The sequence below is a fragment of the Lygodium microphyllum genome, chromosome 26, assembly GCF_053477565.2.
Source record: "Lygodium microphyllum isolate KBCC chromosome 26, Lygodium_microphyllum_v1.1.10, whole genome shotgun sequence".
NCBI lineage: Eukaryota > Viridiplantae > Streptophyta > Polypodiopsida > Schizaeales > Lygodiaceae > Lygodium > Lygodium microphyllum.
In genome coordinates, this window is record NC_141160.1 from 93,673,705 (window position 1) to 93,685,878 (window position 12,174).

Consider the following 12,174-nt stretch of genomic DNA (forward strand, 5'->3'; position numbering starts at 1 on the left):
CTAAAACAAACGAGTGATATTAAATGATACCAAATGAGACAAACAAGAGTGTGATAATTGATGGCACTATGAGATACTATGCAAGATTAGGAGAAAGTAATGAGAAGGCTAAATGAGACTAGATAATGGTAATTAAGACTAGGTGAGACTAAAATTTATTAACAAGATTGGACACACACATGCACATGCACACACACACACACAGATTGGAAGAGACACTAATCAACAGCTTGCATATAGCTCACATTCATACTAAATAAAAAGTTTACATACGAGAGAGAGAGAGAGAGAGAGAGAGAGAGAGAGAGAGAGAGAAGGCGAGACTAAAATTGCTTGACAAGACTACACACACACACATTGGAAGAGACACTAATCAATAGCTTACATATAGCTCATACAAGACCAAGATAATCAAGATGCCATCTGCTACCTTCTTGGTATATAAGCAATAATCCACTTGACTCCTGTGAAAGCCTTGAGACTGCATGAATGTATCAAACTTGTGATACCATTCTCAAGGTACCTGTTTCATCCCATACAAACTCCTCTTGAGTTTACATACATTAGGAAAAAAACGAACTCACAAATGGGCCCTTAAAAATAATATAGTTTAAGATGTGGGCCTTTTGGATTGTCCAATAGGAAGGCTAGATGTTGACATCCATGGAGGGTGAATCTTCTCTCTCCAAATCTTGGGTTTTCTATTGAAAAAAGGGGTAGTGGGGGATTAAAAAAAGGGAGAATGAATAGTGCACAAAATTTGAGTTTCTCTCACCTTGTATTTCTCCCCTTTTTTGGAGAATTTTCAATTTCGGTTTTTTTCCCTCTCACGAAATCAGTTTGACCCAAAAGTTGAGCAACAAACCACTTTCCCTCTCTTCTCTATACTCGTGAATTTTCGTCTCCATTGAAGCTCCCTGCTGAGAGTAATTAGGGTTTTGAGCGTTCTACTTACCTCTGCACTTTCTTCTCCACGCAGCTCCAAATTTTGGGCAAAACACAGGTGCCCATCTCTCTTTGCATTTTCCCTTGCTTGCTATTTTTTCAATAGGGTTTGATGTCATTTCTTAATGTTGTTGTTTTATTGTAGAGGTTGTTTGGGGAGGAGACAGAGGTGCTCGTCTCTCTCTCCTTTCTTTCCCCCCTCTCTCTATGTGTTGTTTCTCTTTTATGTTGTGTTTTCAATAGAATTTGATGTCGGTTCTAATTGTTGTTTTCTTGCAAAGTTTATTTGGAGCAAGAGGCAAAGGTGTTAATCTCTCTCTCTGTTTGGTTTTTTTTTTTCTGATATCTTTTCAATACAACACAATGTTAGTTCTAACCCTTATTGTTGTTCTGTTGTAGAGATCATTTTGGGTGACATTGCATAAGTACTTATCTCTCTCTCCCTCTCTCTTTCTCTGTCTATGTTTCTTCTTTTCTACTGTTTTTTCAGTATACCTTCATGTAAATACTAACTCTTGCAAAATTGTCTTTTGCAAAGATCAATTTGGGCAAGATTGGATAGGTGCTCATTACTTTCTCTCTCCCGTGTACTCACACAAACTCTCTCTTTCTTCCTCTCTGTATTATCCCTTTTCTACTATCTTTACAATAGGGTTTGATGCTAGTTCTAACTTAAGGATCACTTGTTGTTGCAGCACTTAACACAAGGTAGAGCAGAGATTCTGTAGCTCAATTTACAGGTAAATCTACCATATTTTGTGGTGCCAAATTTTATTCATTTAATTAGTGACTTTTATATTTGATGGGATTGATGTTTTCTTATGTCCATCATTTGCAATGGGTTTTGATTAGCAATGATTCAATCTTATCTTCAGCAAATCAACTTATAGGTAAATTGGCCCTATTTTGTGTTGCTTCTATTCATGCAGTTATCTAAATTTTTTTGCTAAAAGGGATTCATGCAAGTATTTTTGTTAAAAGAGATTCATGCCAGTGTATTTTTGTACATGTAGGTATTGTACAAGGTTTAGGTGAAGCATATAATTCTCCATCAACTATTTTGATGTGGTGAGTGATTCCTTTGTGTTGGGGATAATATGGATCTGTTGGAAGTCGATGGTTCAAAAATCCTTTGCTTTATTGGTCCTATGTGTCCATTTGGATCTCCATGCCAATTGGCAATGATTCATGAAACTCTTGTATCATATCATCCATATAACACACAATGTGTTGAGTCTTAGAATATCTCAGGTATCAATCCAATGTGCCTATTAAGATTTACATGCCAAGTGGCTACTATCCTTGTAACAACTACTCTATAATACCCACATTTCATACAATATATTGAGCCAAATCAGACTCCTCTTCATTATAATAAAATTTATTTTGGCTAAATTCTCTGAGTATTCTTGTGCTATTCTTTTCATTATATTTCGTGTAAATGGTATGATTAAAGTGATGTCTTGAAATTAAATCTATACTTTGTGTTTATGTATATATCCACATGCGTTTCAATATCGATGTTTATGTCTGTTTACAAAAGTGTAAACGTCTCTTAATGCCATGTTGAATTGTATGGCATATTGGTGATTACTAGACAGACTTAAAATGCTTATTATTTAGGGGTTAATACATACTTCTTTACATCTAATGCGTAGGTTATAATGCATGAGAGAAGAACAAGCATTCTCTCGATAGAAGTACGTAACAGAAAAGATGAAGAAGAGAATTGGATCACTGATACGTATCATTGCTCGTCTTGGGTATATATGCGTCCAAGTATGAAGGGAGCTTTCAAGGTGAAAGCATCTGCAATTGCAGATGTATCAAAGCATTGGAAGGGTAAAATTTTAGCTCTCAGACAAAGGAATGCTGATTCTCACCTTGTAACAGAGGCATTTATACAACATTTATTCATGCAAAAACAAATACACATTGCGCCCATTGTGCCCTTTCAATGAAACATTGCAAACAATAAGTATTTGCAACTCATTGAGAATGAGAGCTTTCATGATACATATGTAACAACTTGTCTTGTATTTTAAAGTATACCCTTCGGATTGCTGTGAGTGGCAAAATGTTGAGAGTTTCACTGGTTCTTTTAAGTGTTACCACCTCGAAATTGGTAGATTGCTCTTTGAGGGGCATACAGCTAAGCAACTCGCAGAGGACCTTGTTTTTTTCTATGACTCCAAGTACATATTATCCAAGGGGAGTCGAGAATATGGAACCCTTGAGGATATGCACATATCGAATCTCAATAGCATAGAATGACCATTGTGTAGTAGCGACATTTTGCACGTGTAGCATAAAAATTTCAGCAAATATACTGAATTCTATGAAGCCAAGCACCGGCTCAAAGAATGTACATCTAAGATGGTTCATACTTATTGCAATTTTTGCACACATGTTCAAGGAATGTAAGGGTTTGAGACGTACCAAAAGCACGTACGTCATAAAAAATACATCAAAGGATTATGTAACAAGGATTCTAGGCAAAACTTGGACATCAAAAATAACTCACAGTCTTTACATAGTGGAGTGTCGAGTCACAACAAGGCACATGGCTTTCAGGTAAAAATTTTCTCTCTTAGTTGACTATTATCTTACTTTGGGATGAATCGACTAACTTTCCTTTCCAATTACAGGTACTTTGTCGCACGACAAACTTTATGCCTAGTGTTCAAATATCGTAGATGGAGGATGCTCAAGGGTAAATGGTTGTGCCTTGATCAAGACATGTGTGAAAGTGCAGATGTGGATGTTATTGTCATTTGTGAGGGCCGTGAGCCCCAAGTGTTGCAAATGGAGGATGATTGGCCCTTGAGTATAATGCGCCAATGTTAATGCAGAATCCACCTGTTAGCTTCTATTTTAAACTAGATGGTAGGAAAATTTGAAGCCGAGCTGAGAATACTGTTATTAGCGGAAAATGTGTGGCTCCACATATTTTAGAAATTGTAGAGTCTCCCTAAAAATCCCAACACCACAAGTTGTAATATCCAACACTTGTAAATTTTTGGATTTTTTTGGCCAATAGAATATTATCGCTTACAAACTTGCAATATTTAAAAATTATGGTATTTATGCAAAATCATACACTTGTTATACACTTTCCACATCAACACATTTACATATGCATGCAAACTTTACAAAGATGTAAGTAAAGCCATAACTAAATATCGTATGCGAACAACCCTTAATGGTTTAAAACTTAAGGTTTTTAAGGTAGAACTAGTTTAGTGCTTCTTTCATTGTTTCATTTCACACTTTCTCTCTTTATCTCTTTATATCCACCATATCCCTCCTACCTGCTACGATGGATGCTCGCGCACACTTTGATGAGTGGATCCACGAGACTATCTTTGCCAACCAGGGTGACAAGATATTCCAGGTTTTCTCTAAGAACTTCAACCTTGAAAGTGTGCTCTCATCGTTGAATCCCCCCCTTCAGGTTTTGGAAGATTTTGTGAGCACCATTGCTACATGCACATACTCCATCGAGGGATGTGACATGACTTGGGTGCCTCTGGAACAACTCATGGTATTTCAGGCAGGGAAGAATCACCAAAAAGTGGTGAGTAGGTGTCTGGCCCATGTGGATCCTTCGCATAGAGTATGCACTGTTCCCATGGGAAGTGCACCATGTACATCACCTTTGGATCTCATGGAGTATGATTGCGCATTGGCAATTTACCTCCTTGCATTGGATACGCCCCTAGAGAAGGAGAGCGATGAAGATACAACTCCACAGGTTGCTTCTATCACATACACGGGAGAAGAACCGATTGAAGAGCTCATAAATGTTGAAGAGGAATATCGAGTGGTGTGACAGAGCAAGGGTTGGCTCTCATGGTGCCATCTTCTTTAGAACATCCACAAGTCAACAAACCCAACCTTGCCTCCTTGACACCCATTGAAGTAGATGGTGTACAATACTTACTTCTATCAGATGTACTGCAATACTTGGAAATGAAGGAAGAAGAGTTACTTTCTATCCTAGTCAGGGATTCAATGGAAGACCTGATTGATTATGATTACATAGATGTGCATCCAACAATGGCAAAGATTGGAAGATATGATGGCACAAGCTTAGATATTGTGAGTGCGATCATAGCAGCACAGGAGCATATAACCTTAGTTGAAGAAGATTACCTTGTGCCTGATGCTGAATTTGAAGCACTACAACATGATTTGTTCGAACCAAGGCCCCAGCTTCCTACCAAGGAGTTTGTAGATCCTCTGCCCAAAGAGGTACCTCCCTGACACACGAGGAAATGAAGATACAAGATAATCTAGAGAAGGTGAGATTTCTAACTACCATATATTTTTATGCAATGAAACTTGATGGTAGGGTGCGTCGGGTCCCCCGGAGTCCACCGGTGAAATCTTGGCCAAAAATGATGCCTACAGCTACCCTGTCTGAAGTCTGGCATCTGGGGCCACTTTCTGGGGACTCCGGGAAATCTTAACCAAAAATGATGCATGTAGCTGCCCTATCCGAAGTCTACATCTACAGCTGCCCTGTCCGAACTTCGGATAGGGTAGCTACAGGCATCATTTCTGGCCAAGATTTCACCAGTGGTCTTCAGGGGACCCGACGCACCCTACCATCAAGTTTCATCACTTTTTGATAACTCTAAATTACTCGCTAAATATATTGTTTGATTTGACTTTGTCATTCAGGACATACTGTATATAGATGACTTTACATCAAGGCAAGGAGGAGCTCGACATGCAGAGCGATGCAAGGATTCAGCTCTTAAGGAGTATATCAGTAACCTTGTTACAGATTTGGTGGTCTTCCATAAGAAGTGCTCACCAGGAGGGCAAGAAATAATTATGAAAATTCGAGCTTTGACCAAGTTTGGACCTTTTCGAGCGATACCTGTGACATCTAGCTTAGAGAAGGTGATACTAATCAAGCGGTCAAAGCTTCTTTATTTGTTTGATTAAATGCGGGGTGGAGCTATGTGTGTGCTTGCAACATTAGGTGACCTCGCTAAAGTGTCGGATCCACTTCTCCTGGAGAAAGAGCTGAAGGGGGAGCGCATCATTTTTGAAGCAAAAAAGGAACTTATATTTTCATCGGAAGCTCGTCCCTCCGCTCCACCGAAGAAAAAGCCAAGGAACAATTGAGAGTTCTTGTTGGCTATCGGCTTTTTGTATCTACCATCACTAACAACCATCACATGTATTTTTCTTAATGAATATAAGATACTTTACTTTGTCCCTACAAATAAATATTTATTAAATAAATGTGTGGTTCGTATAAGTGTGACGATAATGTATGGTACGTGAATGACGCATTCGCATACGTTAACATAATTCAACGCGTAGTACTGCACTTGCGATTGTGTAAGTGTGACGATAATGTGTGGTACATGAATGATGCATCCACATATATTAACATAATTCAACTCATAGTACTGTACTTGAGATTGTGCATAAGCAATAACGTAACTTGTATCCATACGTATTACTACTTTTGATGCATTCGTACGTTAAACAAAAATTAAGAGTCATGCATTTCAAGAAACAAAACAAAACAACTTTACTCAATTATTTGAATTCAATACACATCGCATGAGATATTATGTATATATAAATAAATATTCCAATGTGGCAGAGTATAAAATTTTTTGGGCTTCCAAGATGTTATGGCGCTGTAACACTCATTATAAGCCTTGCATCATTAATCTAATAAACTATGGTGGGGTCCCCTTGCCATGTCGAAGCCGAATGATAAAGTTCATGTCTTTGTCTGTGATTGTAACACGCTCTGCATGGATGGCTACAAGCTATGTACCATCGAACAAGTCGATGAGAAACTCTTTTGTAGCAGTTTGTAGGGCCTCCATGGTTGCAGCAGTCCACCTATCTACTGGTGGGCCATCTCGCACTCGTGTGCAAAATCTTCCCATCCCTTTCAGCTCCAAGTCTTGCATTACTTCTCGAACAACTTTATGAAAAGAACTTTTTGGGATGAGAAGCTCGTATCCGCATCGGATTATCCTTATCTCTCGAAGAGCGACAATGCCCGGTTTCTGTCTCCTTTTCTTCTGTGGTAGTCCTTGTGCTCTACAAGGATCACCTGTTGCTGCACTAGAGGAGGCTCCACCTTGTGCTCTAGGTGGCAGGCCTTGGCATGATGTCTTTCCGGGGCCAAAACGGCGACATGCTTGCTTGGTCCATGCCATGCAAGGAGGGCAAGACGAAGAAGAGACAGAGATTGGGGATGTAAAAATGGAGGAAGCAAAGAAATCAAGATGTGAAAATGAGAAGAAGAATGAACTTTTAACCAATTTAAACCCCAAAACCAGGTTAATGGAGCTTCATACGCACTGTCCATTGTGGGATCGTAAATCCATAACCTTGTATCGAAATGCGACGAAACTTCACATACGCACTCGTTGGGTGGCCAAGAGCCCTTTTTTTTTTTAAGTGCCTGCAGACCACCCCTGGTCCGAACTCTGGCGTCTAGAGCCACTTTCCTGGCCTGCATACACTTTTTTTTCAAAAAAATAATTTGGGCTCTTGGTCACCCAACGAGTGCGCATGTGAAGTTTCGTCGCATTCCGATACAGTTTAGTATTTTAAAATTTATCCCACACCAAAATTATGGATGGATTGATAAATTGAGAAATCAATATCACGACTACTGGCCCTTAGAAACTTCACACCACATAAACTATACAGAGGCATTAGGAGTAAAGTCTACAACAAGAAATGGCAAATTTTTGCATGTTATTCCTATTGAAATTGACAGTGCTAACAAAAATTTAAAATACAGCGAAGATGCACATTCAAAGTTGAGAGCAAAGGACAAGTGTAAAATTTTAATTCATATTTTAAGGGCGCATACAATAGTTTTTGCACTGGGACATAGTCATATGTCCAATGCACGAGGATAACACTATGCCAAAAAAGATAACATTGCAAACTGTATTCATTCCATTGGAACGAATGCATCCTTCACTACTTGAAGATTTCTTACAAGTTGGAAGTCCTTGGGAGTTATAGTGATGCGCTTCGCATGTATTGCACAATGTTGAGCATTAGTCATCAAGTCAACTAAAAAGGCCTCTACAGCACACTATAGAGCATGAAGACATTCTTTTGTGAAGCAATCAGGTCTATCCTGACCTTGTACCAAAAACCACCTCCTGCTTTCTGTGCGGTAGAGGTCTTGCACAATCTCGCGAAAAAGTCTCGAGAAGCTCGCCTTCGAAATGATGAGATCAAAAGAGAGTTGATACCTTCTAATTATCGCGATGTGCGGATCTAGAGCATGGCTATGGCGGCTTGTAGGCATAGAGTGAACTCATGATGATAGAGACAAAGACACTGTTTGTAACACAAGTGAATTAGGTTCCAAGATTGAGACTTGGACTCATAAACATAATCTTGTGTAATGACAAGACACTTAACTGAAGGTACAAAGCATCATGACATCGTATTCATTTTATGTGAAAAGCGGTAGTCAAGTACAATGCTTTATAGTTGTTGGATGGGTAGAAATCTTCCCTATCTGTGCATATGGGATTACTGCAACTTGCATGTCCTAAGCCCAGATTGCCTCATACAAAGAGGCTATACTAGGTGTGATTGCAAATATCTCAACGCCCCTCCTCAATCACGACCAGAAAGTACAAAGTGTGTAGAGGCTTTAGTGAAAGTAACACTTACTAAGTGTGGGTACACCATAAACATGGCAAAACACTAGAGGCTATCGCAGAAAAGGCTAAGTGTGGGTACCACAAACATGATGGTCATCTAGAGGTTGTAACATGGGCCTTACAGAGACTGTAGTACAAGGCTACATGAGGCATTTTACAAGCTTATGATAAAGACATTTGGGCTAGGTAATACAAGGCTAAAAAAGTCAGTAAAAAATAGGATCAAGGACTAGCAGGCCCTTGCAGTTTTCAACATTACTTTTGACATAGATCTTCAATTCATTGTAGGTCTTCTTGTCTAGCTTCATGTACTTGTACTTCACTTTGTTTGCCACTTCAAGGTCTTCATGATTTTTCTGCTTCTTCTTCTTATTCTTGTTCTTTTGGTCTTCTTGATCTGCTTCTTCATTGACTTTGCTTGCAATAGTTGCATCAATCTTTATGTCCATGTCCCCCTCAAGCAAAGGTATCATTGTCTTTGAGGTAGCGAAAATGACTTCAAAATCTTGCACTATCTTCAAGGTAGGAGGCATTTCTACGAATAATGATAGCACTTGAATGCTCTCAACTCCATCATTCTCTACAAGTAAGACAAAACAAGTCTTCCATATAGTGTTGATAAGCAACGTGAGTCATGCTACTCTTTATGAAGTGTATCTTCATAAAAAATTTCATGTTTGTTGTTGAAAAAACAGCTCCAAATCTCTGATTTTTTGACCAGCAAAAGAGTTGAAACTTAATGTGTCAAAAGACACAAGAGATATCAGTGCCAAAAAAACACTATGTAAGTATCAAGAGATACTAGCAAGTTTAAACTTTTGATGTTTGATGTTGATGTTGACTCTTTGCTTGGCTCAAGCAACTTGATTTCTTGCTTATCTTGCTGATTTGAATGGGGTAGTGAAATAGATCAGAGTGACAAAAGCTTCCAATGGAGTGAGAAGAGTGAGATGGAAGAGGACCTTAATGATGTTATTTGATTGAATATTCCAAGTCTTCTAAAAGACTCCACAGATGTCTTCACCTTGATGTTTATCACTAAGTCAGTGAATCAGAGTGGCAATGTCTTAGTCCAAGTAGTAGGGGAGAGAAAATGAAAAAAATGATGAGTTTTTAAGAGCTTGAGTTCAAAAGCTATGGAGAACTGTTAGGGTTTGAGGTGCAAGGGATTGATTTTTCTAATGATTCAGCAGCTACAGTGGATCATTCCATCACATATTTGATGGAGATGAAGCTTAGGAGTCTTTCTTCAAATGCCCTATGCCCAGAGGCACAACTGCAGCACGTAGACAAAGATCAAGTTGTACGAACTGATACAAGCGCAGAATTTCCAGCGAGCTCAAATTCATGCAATGCTAAGCTCAACGATGAGTAATGTTGGACTGTGATGTACCAAGGAGCTTCGCCACGAGTAGAGGAATGTTTCTCTAGAAGGAATTGTGGGCTGAGATGACCTGTAGAGTAAGATATAGAAGCTCCAAGTGTTGTATGTCCTGTTTGGCTATGGCTGCCAAACAGTGGCTATGGGGTTCAAGTGAGAAATTGGAGGCATACACTCACACTGAGCTAGATGTGAGCTGGATAGAGGTTGAGAGGAATCAAGAGAGGTTGGAGAAGCAATGTCATGCCCGACTGGGCTTTGATACCATGTCGCAATGTGCAGATCTAGAGCACGGCTATGGCAGCTTGTAGGCATAGAGTGAACTCATGATGATAGAGACAAAGACACTGTTTGTAACACAAGTGAATTAGGTTCCAAGATTGAGACTTAGACTCATAAACACAATCTTGTGTATGACTGACAATGACAAGACACTTAACTGAAGGTACAAAGCATCATGACATTGTATTCATTCTATGTGAAAGTGGTAGTCAAGTATAATGCTTTATAGTTGTTGGATGCGTAGCAATCTTTCCTCTCTGTGCATATGGGATTACTACAGCCTGCATGTCCTAAGCCTAGACTGCCTCATACAAAGAGGCTATACTAGGTGTGATTGCAAATATCTCAACACTAATTTCTCTCAAGGCCATTGTACCTGGCTTCCACTTGCATTTATTGTGGGGATGCTAGAGGCTAAGGAGGACCCTTTTGAGGGCGACTTGAGGAAGGTGGATTAGGTTGAGAAGGGGGTACATCTAAGCTAGTAGATGCTCCAAGGGGCTGAACACGATATGAGGCTCTGAGCGGAAGCTTATTTGCAACTGCCTTAGACCTAGCCATCTTTCCTGCACAAGAGATGTGAGAACTCAATGAATAAGATAGAAAGTGAAACCCTCTTTTATATAACACTAAACTGTGAGACTCATTCACACAGATGCACACTCTCTCTTTCTCTCTTAAACTATAAATTGCATTCACACTGACTTAAATTTTTCATCTTACTATCTTAGCTCTTTTCGAACCCATTTGCTGCCTTGTCGAAGCCTTGTTTCTAGCCACTTGGCATGGTTTTCTTTAGCACTTGAGGCTCCATAACACACTCTTTTAGTGACACGACATGATTCCATCATGTCTGTAGCCGATTCATCAGCACTTTCATTTACACTCTTTTGCGAGAGTTTAGCTCCATCCGCTACTATAATCCTATACCACCAAGATAGCAATTGAATCATTGGATTGCTACCATTCACCCCCCCACCATGATCAGTTTTTCTTTGGTATGCACCACGCACTATCCAATGTGAATTTTCCATCCCTTGTGTGGACCAAATTCCAATGCTTCCCTTTTTTGCAAAGTATGGCCCATGTGCCTCAAGAATATGCTACAAAGACACATATCACACATGAGTAAAACTATGCTCAATAGTTTATACAATTCATACAATTTTAAAATATTAACCTAGTACGCACCATGTAATGTGTGATAGAGCTTTTGCCCCATGCTTCCACCATGTTTTAGTAGAAGCTATGCACAGCATTGATAAATTCTTGCTTATCTTCATTGTTAAACACCATCTTGCAAAGTAAGGGAGCCAATTTTTTAAGACTTATCCAAACCTTAGCTTTGACCAATCTTGTTTTTCCTCCATTACTTCGATCAGGAACTACAAAATGTAACATTTTCCACCCATCATAGTCCTGCGGCCTACGAACCATGACATTCCCTTTCTCATTGATGGGTACTGAGAGAAACTTCCTAGGCTTTGCTCCTCCAAAGCAAGGCTTTTTTGGCAAGTTATCAGATTTTCCTGATCTCTTCTTATCTTTTTCAATCATCACTTGATGCTTGTGAGCCCAATTTCTGATAGCACTCGCTCCACATTCCTACACGTTGCAATGGCTTCTTTTTCTAGTTGCATCCTATAAGCAAAGCAAATATATTCATATACAAGTTTCTCCATGATTCTGACAAAGCATGCAATGAACAAATGTAAATACGATCCAAGGGAATGTTGAAGATGGGCTTCCAAGTGGGATCTTCTCTATTGCGCGTCGATGCAGCACTTGTCACCTTTCGTCAGCTCTTCTTTCCGTCCTTTCCTTACAACCTCTCTGTCAAGCAATATAGGCATGGATTATTTGTATTTGCACCATTGGAGATTTCAC